Source organism: Alligator sinensis, unplaced genomic scaffold (assembly GCF_000455745.1).
Source record: "Alligator sinensis unplaced genomic scaffold, ASM45574v1 scaffold281_4, whole genome shotgun sequence".
Taxonomy (NCBI): domain Eukaryota; kingdom Metazoa; phylum Chordata; order Crocodylia; family Alligatoridae; genus Alligator; species Alligator sinensis.
Window position 1 is genome coordinate 620,003 of NW_005842699.1, and position 12,100 is coordinate 632,102.

A 12,100-nucleotide genomic window follows, 5' to 3' on the forward strand; every position below is an offset into this window, starting at 1 on the left:
ATAGTGATAATGTAAAATGTATGGATGCTGCTTAAACATAACATCATGTAGGTGGGTCCTACAATAGTACCATTTAAAATTTTTAATTTAAAACTTTATTGTATCATCATAGTTGCTAAAAGAGAAGTTAAGATAAAATTCCATATAAAAAGGGTTAAGTTAATATTTCAACCAAGTTGTTAATGGCCCTGGAATACCTCACATTGTAATATACAGTACTTTGTTTTTATCAGAACTAGCCCACAATAAATGATGGCATACACACTACATGGATCTGTACCAAAAGTTATAATTTGCATTTCTTGAATGAATATTTCTAAACTGACACAGAAATAAAATGGTTGAATATTTACTTAAAGTTTGTTTCTGGCTTTATGTATTTTATTGTAAATACATAATCTGTCAGATATGATCATGGTTTGTTCTAACCTATAGTGGTTAAAATCATAAATATTAGAATAATTGAGGATAGCATGTTTAGAACAGGGCAATAAATTTATCATTCACATAAAACAAGGAAACAAAATTGTTGCCTTTTCACTACTGTCCTATCAGGCACACACATGTTAATTGTTATTTTTATAATGCCTTTCCAGGTTAGATGTAGCAATTTGACACCAAGGAAATGGTTTTATGTTTTTACTTTCAAAATCTGAGAAACAAAACCAAAACCAAATATTAAGAAAACAATATTTTTAAAAGACTGACTAAGCATGTGACAGCTTGCAGGGTGGAAATAAGTTATCTGGATTCATTTTTGGATGAGTTGCAGTTTTACTGTACCACATATCCTTTCTTTAATTCAGAAAGCATCTCTCTAGTCCATCAATGTAGATGTCACAGCATTTGGGTGAGCTGTACAATAGCAATTATTTGAGTGTTAATTCAGATAGTCTTACAACACACTTCCCAATTTTAATAGTATGGAAACAACAGCATGTTTTCCTCCTGCTTCCCCATTGCAATATATTTAGAAGTTAATTTGTAGGCCATACAGTCCAAATATTCTGATGTTAATTAAGACCTTCAGCTTCACTTGCTACCTGGCTTTAAAACTTCTTAGCCAGATTCTCCCTCTGCTCTGGGTTCTTATAAAGAGAAGGTTAAGTCTTAACAATGTTCCAATATATTGCTTACATGATTGTCTAAATTACATTTTGGCTCTGGATGGAAGGATGAGAGAAACTTCTGGCAAAGTATGAACTGAATATAACATGCAGGGGGGTTGGTTCACATTAAGAACTTGTTCTAGAAATGTAGATCCCTTGGCTTAAATTAAGTGAGTCTTACTTTCTCTTCTGACTTCTTACATCACTCAGTTTTAAAATTTGTCTGTCACCAACTTCTTCCGACTTAAAGAAAGGAGTACCAGAAACTGTTGAAGATGCATCTGAGTTAATATGAAGGTGTGGCAGAAGGCCACCTCTGTTTCTCCCCAAAAACTCTGTGACAATTTGGTTAGGATGGGCCCAGCAGAGGATACACACCTTACCCTACCTCTTTAGATAACCTGACCTGGATATATTCCTGAGGGAGGGGGGGAAACCTGTTCCCTCTGCCTGCGTGACTGGCATCACATACTTGGGTGAGGGGCTTGGGCACCCTGGTGGGCTAGAGACTGCCAGTCTGCCCAGCAACCAGTGATGCATTTCAAATTGGTTGGCTGACAGCCAACAGGTGCTGGCCTTCATTGGACCAGGTAAATGAGGTCATAAGGGCTATATAAGTTAAGGACTGCCCAGGAGGGAGCAGCAGCCATGAGGAAAACTCAGAGAGAATGAGGAGCTGGACCATCTGAAACTTGCTCTCTCTCTCAAAACTCATGATCAAGGAACTGCCTGCCTCCAGAGGGAATCTCCACCTGCCTCTGGATGATACTTGTGAATAAGCTACCTGAGATCTAACTAGATATATAGCTTACAGTAACTCAGATGCGTGATCAAAGGCTACCCCAGCCACCCTGTTTGCTCTATGGGATTTCTCTGATACTACTCAACTCTGTACCCTATTCCAACCCTACTCCTTGTAACCAATAAAGTTCTACTCTGTACCTAGCATGGGAGACTTACTGGGAGTGGGTCTAGATTATGCCTTGGGGTCCCCTTGGTTCGGCTGACTAAGGGAGACCACTATATGTGCTTCTGACTGAGGGAAGCACCCCAAGTTTTTGAAGCGAGTTGAGTACACTCAAGGACTACTAGACGTGTATTTCCCAGGGGGCGCAGAGCCAGAGTCAAGTCCATCCCTGGGTGGTGGCAGGTGGAGCCTTGATCAGCTTTGATCAGCTCCTTGTGGCTGGGAGTGCTGTCAGCTGATCAACGCTCTCAGCCACAGGATTCTCTGGCCATACATTTAATGGTGTGATAGGAATGAGATACAAAGTTATTTCACATAACGTGAAATAACTTTGTCTTACTCCTTCTTTTATTACACCATTAACTGACTGAACATGTGGCTGGGTGTCCACTTAAGATGTGATTAACTGGTTAATTTCATTTTAAGAGTAATGTGTAGATGGGACCTTAGCCTGCCATTTGTCAGTCTTCTGATTTTTTTCATAGTTTGCTATGGGGGCCGGGGGGTGGGGATGGGGGGGGAGAGGGGATAAGAGCTCGGAGGTGGAAAAGGCAAGCCAAAAAAAGCACTCAGCAAGACAGCAAAGGCAGCAATTATCACTGTTCTTTTGGGGGGGGGGACAAAAGTTTAAGAGGCGGTGCCTGTGAGAGAGAGTATGTGATGGATAACAAAAGAAATGTACACATACATAATCTAGAAAAGTATTTCCTTGCAATGCTTTGTTCAAAAGCTATAGATGTGAACAAAATGAAAAGTTCAGGTAGACTATAGGTAAAAGTTGTGGGGGAGGGTGGTGTGGTAGTTAAAAGCCTTTCAAGAGAAGTGACAAATACTAAACATTTAATTCTCTGTTGTGTTTGATGTGCCATTGTTAAGAAGTGTCAAAGCATTGTGCATTGTGTTTGTGCTCTAGTAAAGAACAAAACTTCCATTGATTTGAAGAGGAATAAATCAGATGAGCCAAACAGTAAACTAAGGTGAATTATGTAGACCCTACTTTCTGTATAATAGAGAACACAGTCAACCAGGTGTTATTACTAGGGATCTATATTATTTGCGATTCCATATTTTTCAAGGAAATTGTAAAAAGCAGTTTCCACAAACCTTGCAAAAATGGCAGCCCGATCATTTTGGCATGAAATCACCGGGGGGGGGAACTTACTAAAAATAAAATTCTGGATCCCTAGCGGGGGTCAATGACCCCCACAGATGCTCTGGCCCAGTGTTTTAGCCTGTCAGGAGTGATGGAGGGAGCTACTGGTGGGAAGGGGAGCAACAAAGATGGCGGCCACTCCCCCTGCCCTTTTCTGATGATTGGCTGAAAGGCTCCCTGTTGTGTGGCCCTGCTGCTCTCTGTCAAATCAGTAGCAAAGGTCAGGGAAATGGGAAGTGTACTGTGGGGTGCCATGCAGTATTGGCAATGTTAAGTATGCTAAAAGGTACATCATTTTGGGGGTGTAGGTTGTAGACATGTTGGTCTAAGGCAGACAAGGTTCTTTGGGTAAATGTGGTACCTTTTATTAGACCAACTAAATAGTTGGAAAAATTGTTCTTAGCAATTTTGGCCACAAACACCCTTCTTCAGGCATAGAGAGAGTCTGCTTTTGTTTTGCTGCTCCTGGATGGAATAGAAGCCAATAAGCAAAATGCAAGTGTGTGGCAGTGAGGATCAGATGCCATGGAAGACAATAGGTGTAAGACAGGTGGGGGCTGGGGAAAGGGGGAATGTTGACCTGTTGATAGAATGTAGCTGGTAAAATGTTGAGAGGTTACCTGGGATTATTGGATGGCAGGCAGGTTATAATGTGCCATAAATCCAACGTCTACATTTAGTCTGTGATTTTTTTTGTATCCAGTAGATTCATGAAATGAAGTTCGTAGGCTTGTCTATGAAAAGTGTTTTGTGAATTCCCTTTGAGGATTAGAGCTGAGAGACTGGAAAGAGAGTGCTTGCCTTGTGAGAAGCGTGCACCCACAGGTAACTGGGTATATTTGTCTGATAGATTTTCAGCGTGCATTCATTCTGGTACTCGGGTGTTGTTTGGTTTCTCCTAAATATTTTCCATCAGGGCATTTAGTGCACTGGATGAGATATATTGCATTTGTAGAGGTGCAGGTGTAAGATCCAGGAATGGTGATGTTTCTGTTGTGGGGTGTAGTTATTGTGGGAGTGGTAAAGATGTGTTGGCAGGTTTTACATTAGTTGTCCCAACATGGTCTGGATCCATTCAGTATGTTTTGGGCCACAGGAAGCTTGCTTCTGGTGATGAGATTGGTGAGGTTCAGTGCTTGTTTAAAGGCTAGGAGTGGTTCTGGGAAGATCTCTTTAAGAATTGGGTCTTCTTCTAGCGTGGGTTGCAATTGTTTGAGTATTTCCCATATAAGTTCCAGTGAGGGTTGGTATTTCATAATTAATGGTGTGTGATTCGTGGAGATTTTCTTTTTTGTACTGCAGCAGTTCTTCATGTGGTATCTGGATGGCTCTTTCAAAAGTGTGGTCTCTTTCTCTGGAGGAGAGTCCTTGTTGAGTGAAAGGCCCTTAGAGATTTGTGAGGTGATGATCATGGGTGTTCTTCTCAGTTCAAATTTGGTGGTATTGGAAGGCTTAATATACAGCCGTCCAATATAATATAATATAATATAATATAATTTACAGCTCTTAATATACAGCCCAACCCTCCAATACCACTGGATTTGCACTGAGGAGAACACCCGGGATTGTCACCTCACAAATGAACAACTGAACATGCAGTATGTGATGCTGCAGATGTGTCTGCAGTGCCGAATACCACATGGCCTCACTTGTCTGGACACGGCCACAGAGGCTATTAGTAGTTTCTAATTGATCTGTCTTGGGATGAATTTTGTTAAAAGCTATCATTACTTATATTAGCACTTCTACAAGAACTCAGAAATACCATTTAGACCACTAGATGGCTATATATTTCCATTAAGTCAATAAATACATAGAAATCTAATAGTTTAGGTCTTGTAATTTAGATCTGACCTGCTTAACTTTAAACATGCAAATAGACTCATTCATTTTCCTTTATCAATTGTTAACAGGTTTAAAGGACATGCTTTCATTGCAGGATCTGATCAAAAGGCTGCTGTGTATGACTTTTAAAATACATTTTCTAGTCTAGACCAACATCTGTGTACATGCAAAGCACAAATAATTTCCACTGTCCTTGTATTAGTACATAGGAAAATTAAAACAAATATGACAACTATGAAAAACCTTCAGCCTCTCAGACCCTAATCTAATCTTTCAGCCCTCATATGAGAAAAGTGGAGTAATTCTTCTAATGAAGTCCAGTTTGCAGTGAATATCACCTTCTCCCGACTACCCCAACCAATCACCACTGTATTCATATTGAAACACAATTGGTATATTTGTTTATATAGTTCAGATTTTTTACTGATTTTTTTTATATGATTTCTGGGGCTGAAGGGCTAGGAGGTGCATACCTGTTTAATTAAAGCTATTTAACTGCTGGGAGTTCTCACTTGAATGATTATGACAGTGGGACTCACTTTTTACTTAGAAGATTTTTTGCTGCGTTGTCTGTGGTACATTCTTTACAAAGATCAGTCCACAATGAGGATGTTTGATAGCATATACTGAAATCCTTCTTAAGTATGTCATACCTGTGACAGTGAATGTGATATATACATGTCACATCTCTCCGGGTAATAAATGTACCATATTAAGTAGGCAATAAAACTATCATTTTACATCAGGGTGGGCAATTATTTGGGCTGAAGGGCCACTTAATGAGTTCTGGTGAGCTGTTGAGAGCCACATGCACACACACACACACACACACAATCTCTCACACTCGTACACTCTCTTGCGCACACTTTCTCTTTTTCACATGCACTTGCCTTCTGACACATGCTCTCACTTTCACACAGACTTGCATTCTCACATGAGCTCCCACAAATGGGCCAAGGCAGGTGCCAGAGCAGCAGTGGGAGCAGAAGAGGGAGCATGAGCTTATCCAGGGCTGTAGCACCTTATCTCCGCTCCCCGCCCCCACACAATGTCTGGCTTGGCTGAGAGGCAGGAACAGAGCTAGGCTGAGGGGCTCAGATCCCCCACTTGCCCACCTCCCCTGCTGTGCAGTGTGGGGCAGCTGGGTGGATGGGGCTTCGGCCTCTGCTTGTGCCACAGAGGACACTGTGTGGAAACAGCCCCATCTGTCCACCCATCCAATACCATGGGGTCAGACTCCATCTCCTAGGCTGCCATGCCCAGCTGCTTCTGCCCAGCCTCCCTTACTACCCCAGCAGAGGCTGGAGCCAGAGCTGCCACCCAGGGGTCTGCCGATTGATTCTATCCAGTTTGCAGGCAGGTTATGGCTCTGGCTCCGGCTCCGGCTCTAGCCTCTGCTGGTGCTGCAGGCCAAATAGAATCAATTGATGGGCCAGATATGGCCTGTGGGCTGTATTTGGCCCACCCCTGTTTTACATGGGTTCTCTAAATTTTCTTTTTTTCTTTTTCTTTTATTACAGTCTAGGAAACTTTTTACCCCCTTTTTATATCAGAAAAATCAATTAGCAAGAATCAGACCTGAACTTCTCAGGTACAGTAATCATTTGGAGCACCACAACAATAAGCATTAGAATCCTAAATCTAGTTTTCAGCAGCTGCATCTACACAAGCGGTGGACTGCACAGTCATTTAGTACTTGCATAACCAAGTACTAAATGACTGTGCAGAAACCGATGTTACTGCAGCAGTAGTGTCCCTGTACAGTTTTTTTTCTGATGCTATTGTGCACTAGCAAAGAGCTACTGTACATTAGCTCATTACTACAGCGCAGTAGCGTCACAGCACAGTTAGTTGCTCCAATGCTACTGCATAGTAGCATCTTGTCTAGAAGCATTCAGCTAGTGTAAGCTACAGTGCTGGTCATGTCAACTGCACTATTTTACACCAACTTAGAAACTGGCTCTTATTGCATCTGATGGAATCAACTGCATCAGAAAAGAGCATTAAATTATTATTTTTTATTTATTTAGGTAATTATGTGTCTCAATGTTACAATATCTGAGTATAACCATCTCTGCCAAAATGCCTATGATTATGCTATCACTGGTAGAACACTGCTTCTTCTGCATATCTGAGCCAAATGTTACTTGAATCATAGGGGATTTGCCAGTGGAACTGAACTGAGCCTTATGATTCTGTGCATCAGCTGTTGATGTTTGGTATCTGCACTAATATGCTTTTTAAAGGATGTTTTATTCATTGCTTTCAGTGCTTCTTAATTAATGTCTTCCCTCTACTGTATTTTTCAGTTTAATATAAAAAATAAAAGAATATTTATGTATCTTCTTTAAAAGAAGTTATATTTCTATGCTTGCTTAAACTAATTACTGGTATTATAATGAAATTCAGCCTTATGTATGGATGCACATGGTAAAAGAATATGGATGTTTTCTCATGAATAAACCACCACTTAAGTCAAGCACAGGGGAACTTTGTCTTATGCTCTAAATCTCAAAAATTCTTAAATGTTCAGATTTGGGAGAAGATGGAGGAGCGTATCCAGATTTAAATGTTTGCTTTTGAGAAAACCCAAAGGCCTCCAAATGTAGTCCCAGCTTAAAGGTTCAACTGTCTTTTACTTCCATTTATTTGGAGGAAACAAAGATCTCAAAGAAGCCAGGACCACAACTTGATGGTCTTAAACCATGCCTCAGAGGATCATCTAGAGACAAAATGAAAGCTGAAAAGATAAAATTAGGTCTCTGCAAATCAACAGAAGTACAAGGTAATGGGAGGCACTATAAAGTTATTTCTCCTGAGCTGCCTACACTGGAGGCAATGTAATTTGGTCAGTCCATGTTAATGATGATTAAACCACAGGTTCCTACTCTACATAAATTTCCTATTAAGCAAATGTATGTGTTTAACCCACTTATCTCACATAATTTAGGGAATATATCATGTGACTTGATAGTCAAACAAAGGAAGTCAAGGGCAACAATCCCATGAAGTGCTAGGGGTCAAATCCCTAATGTTTGACAGGTGTAGAGTCATTCAAGAGTTGGGTGGAGGGGGGCCAAGGTGAGAGAGAAATTGGAATGGGCTCAGATTTGTTTGAGTTTGTTTCAATCTAAAGATGATGCTGGTTTTAAATATTTGGTTGGCATGCAAAATGAAGTTTTACTAAATGTGCTGTTGTAATATTGTCTTGCATGGAAATAATACTGTATTAAATGTAACATTTTGTTGCATAAATCAAATGGGGAAACACCCATACTCTAATGAGGTGCATAATCATTATATAAAGGCATTTTAGATGACAAATGAGAATTTAAACATGGTGCTACAATAAACCAAACAATAGAACACAGAATATGTCAAAGGAAGTATTAGCTCTTTGTTCAGTCATCCCTCCATTTGATTAGTTAACAGCAGCAATCCACTGAACCTTGTTAGCTCATGTTAGCCTCAGGCTAATTCTACAAAAGCAGTTATTGCAACAATCAAGATTAAACTGAAATCTTGTTATGCGTTTATAATAGGACCAAGGGGGATAATTTCCTAGTTCAAAATGCTAATTAGAATCATCAAAGAAAATCATCTTATTGGATAAAACCAGTTGGATTTCTGTTTTCATATCTACTACTTTTATCTAATGAAACTGCATTAATACTAATGGAAAACAGTCTCCCTAGTGAAGATGCTGTTATGACTATGCTTATTTTCTACCTTAGTTCTTCATGATTTTCATGTTGAAGAGTTAATAAGCATCTCAGCAAGTCTACTGAATCACATAAAGAAGTAAACTGAGGATTGCAGCTATTGGGTTTTAGGCTGTAGAACTGATCTTTCACATTTCATAGATTCATACAAAAGTAGGGCTGGAAGGGACCTCTAGAGGTCAGTAAATTCAAACCCCTATTTGAGGCAGGATCATCCCCATCTAAATCATCCCATACAAGTCTTTGTCTAACCTATTCCTAAAACTACACAATTAACCCTGTTCCACATCTACAAGGCAAACTGCTCCAGGACACCAGAAGCACTCTAACCTGCCACAGGGAAAGCAGGGGAATGAATGCTATTAGGGCATTTGTACACAAGCATGCACTACAACCAGCAGGCGCTTTGAAAAGCCCCCAGCACTGCAGCACATCCAGTTGTATAAGCGGCAAAATGTTCATCGGTGCTGAGAAAATTGTGGTGACATGCTTTTAAACTAAAACACATCGGAGGTGCTTTAATTCAAAAGTGCACCACTGACATTTTTCTGCTAGCTGACACACATTTTGCCACTTAGACAACTGCATGCAGCACAGTGCAGATTGCATCAGCCTGTGTGCAGAGCAGACTCTATTAATCAAAGTGGCAGATCTTCAGTGCATCATGGGACAAAAACATATGTGTATAAATACCCTTACTGTCCTGCTGCTGCAAGGGTTGTTAAAATGTACTTGAGAGATTCAAAGAAGAGGGCCATACCCCCTGTTACAGAAGAAGATAAAAACCTCCCACAGTCCATACCAATGTGACAATAAAGTTAAAATCCCTTCCTGATTACAAATGTGTTAATAGGGCCCACCCTGAAGGGAGGATCAAACCCCTCTAATGAGGAACCTCCAGGTTTTAGTCCCAGAAGGAGCAGTGGCACACCCTTGTCAAATAACCGCTTACACTTCAAATTTTACCATGTCTGGAGAAATGATTTGGAGTCGGTGGCTTGGGATCCATCTCTAATTATATATGCAGACTATTAAGGTTCTGTAGCACAGACGGTAGCAGAATTAACATTGCAACTTATTAAAAAACTGAGGATTCAAATTTCTTATCAACTTCTGCTGAAATAAAAATGGATAGAGTCCACTATCCTCAAATAGTTATGAGAGAGAGTTTGTAAGTATGCAACATACTGAATCTGAGAAGAAATTTACTCTCACTGAAGTTTTATAAATGCTGCTTTTAAAATGAAAAGGAAAATGAACTGAGGTCAGCTAGGCCACTTGACTGAATATATTGTTTTTTTAATTAAAACTCATTAACATAATAGAAATGAAAAGACTAAAATTGCTTGAAAATGCCGTGAATTATTTAGATGTTAAAATAAGTCAGCTTCTGCAGCAAAGATGATCTAACATTTTTTGTTCTTGTATGAGTGCATGTTTTAGTATCACATCGTGAATATATAATTGACAAAGCACAGAGAGATTGATTGAAAAATATTGAACTATTAATGTTTCAAAGACATTTCTAATGTTAGAATTTCCATAGACTCATACTTGTCTAAACTGTCCTGATTTGTGACTGCCATTCCACTGGAATAAACTGGACATCTAATACATATACAGTGTGCTAATTAGCCCCTTATGTTGTAAGGGGATTCTGAAACTCCCCAGAGATTTTTCTTCTAATGAAAATCTAAAATCTATTTCTAAATTCAAGACCAAAATCCTTTACAATGATTGGCTGAAAACATTTTTGCGATAAGTCAATAAGGTTCTACTTGATCTCTCAGATGTAAGTCTTAAGGTTACCCAGTTGGTTATATATGGTGTGTTTAGTTACCTTCTTGGATAAATCTGAGACAGTAAATGAGATTTTGGCTAGTTGGAGTAAACATTAGCTAGTGCTTGTGCTAAGTGATAGGCTGTACAGAATACTTCAAAACTGGTATTTCACCAATTTTTTAAAAACTTATTGCAATGTCAAAATGCAGAGCTAAAAGATGCAGGGTCAATATTCCTGGAGACGCAGACTGCCTACCACAATCAGATAGGAACAACGCACCAGAAAATCAGTCCCCTTACAGTACTAGGCACTTCAAAGCAATCTAGAAATAATCAATTAGGGTTTTTTCAGTTATCAGTGATCTTTGTTCATGAACTAACACTAAGTAAAAAAAACAAGCTGGGAAAACAAATGGGCATTAAATGAGCACATTTCCAATAGAAAGTGAAAGGAAAACAGCTAAACAAATTAGACCACTTACAAATTTCCATGTCCAAACAATGCTATTCCAGTATTCTGATGTTTTCCACTGGAATAGCATTGTTCCTGTGATATAATCAAGAGCAGATGAATTTGGTGAAGGGGCACAATTGTTTGGACAACTTTGAAAGCAGGGGGTCTGTATCATTGGGAGGTGTACTTTCACTAGCAATATCAATTTTGGTTAGTTTTTTAGCTTACTGTAAGGATGTTTATTACAGGCAGCAGATATGAAATATAAAATATTAAACAACCAAAGAAAACTCAAGGCAAACATAAAAAGCTAAATGCCATAAAATACAACTCATGCCATCAGAACCAATGGTTCAGTCCCCAAATTATTTAAGAGAGTGGGGGGAAAAGACAGCAGATTCAGAAAAAAGAAAAAGGGAGGGATACAGGCAACTGTCAAAGGCTCAGTGACTAAAAAAAAAAGGGACTTTAATTATGTTGTAAATGCTCCCTGGGATTATCGGTTCCCCAAGCAATGACCCTCAGCCAATATATGTGTTTTCTTCAATCCTTCTGTGTCCCAACGAAACTAAGGGTAGAGATAGATGTTGGCAAATGAACCAGATTTGCCAGTATCTGCTTCATTAGGCAACGTGCATGCTACCTGTTGTCCTACTCATTGGTCTTTCAGGACAGCAAGTTCACTGCATATTCACTGCATCCAGAGATGTGCTCCTGGCAATATCAAAATTTTAAAAGATTAGGAAAAAACAAAGCTTATTTTGAGAAAGTTTGCTTTTTTACCCCTCAATGCTCACAAAGTTTTACTGTAAAAACCCTACATTTCTGAGTGTTAAAAGCAAAGATAATCCTTTCTTTATTATTTTCTCAAAAAATAAAAAATAAATTAAAGGATTAAAGCTTTGGGCTAGAGCTCAAGAGATTTAGGTTCATGTTCCTTTCTACTTCAATAATTTTGTGAGTTTTTGGACAATTCATTTACATTTTGTACCATAGTCTTCCAACCATAAAATAGATAAATAGTTTGTAATTCAAAGATTAATCCTTGCTTATGGAGTGCTCACATAT